The sequence below is a fragment of the Arachis ipaensis genome, chromosome B09, assembly GCF_000816755.2.
Source record: "Arachis ipaensis cultivar K30076 chromosome B09, Araip1.1, whole genome shotgun sequence".
Taxonomy (NCBI): domain Eukaryota; kingdom Viridiplantae; phylum Streptophyta; class Magnoliopsida; order Fabales; family Fabaceae; genus Arachis; species Arachis ipaensis.
Window position 1 is genome coordinate 29,359,619 of NC_029793.2, and position 556 is coordinate 29,360,174.

Consider the following 556-nt stretch of genomic DNA (forward strand, 5'->3'; position numbering starts at 1 on the left):
TTTGGTAAATATTTATTTTTTTAGAGTGGCCTGTTATAGTTGGCATTTGAAAGATATAGATTTGTAAAATTAAAGTTGTAATACCTGTATGAATTTTTTAATAAATAAATGTAATAAGATAGTTATAAAGTATCTCATTTGTTCAGGAGAAAAGCATGCAAATTTTCTTAAACATGTCACATTGGCCGTGCAAAACAAAATACACATTTATAACTATCTCAGTTTTTGTTCCAACAAAATGAGATCATTTTACAATACGATTTGAATCCATTTAAAAAGTAAAAAACTAGTATAATTTGTTGTAGTATTAAAATTTTAAATTTTTTAATTTAAATCATAGATTATTTAAATATTACACTTTAAAGTTATTTAATTCAAAAATGTTTGAATTTAGTCACCAAAAAAAAATGTTTGAATTTTAATTTTTTTTCAAACAATTAATTAAAAAAACGTAAATTCATGTAAAAATAATTAATGATTTAAAATTTAGATTGAATTCATACCATCAATAACAACCATAATTAATAAAATTTAAAATAAAATAAATTATTAGCAC

General features: G+C 19.6%; 1 protein-coding gene across 7 annotated transcripts in view; it reads right to left on the minus strand.

Moving 5' to 3' along the window:
* LOC107618007 (2-alkenal reductase (NADP(+)-dependent)) overlaps positions 1–556 on the minus strand; it is a 19,393-nt gene that overhangs the window by 5,612 nt on the left and 13,225 nt on the right. The gene's annotated exons all lie outside the window — the stretch shown is intronic.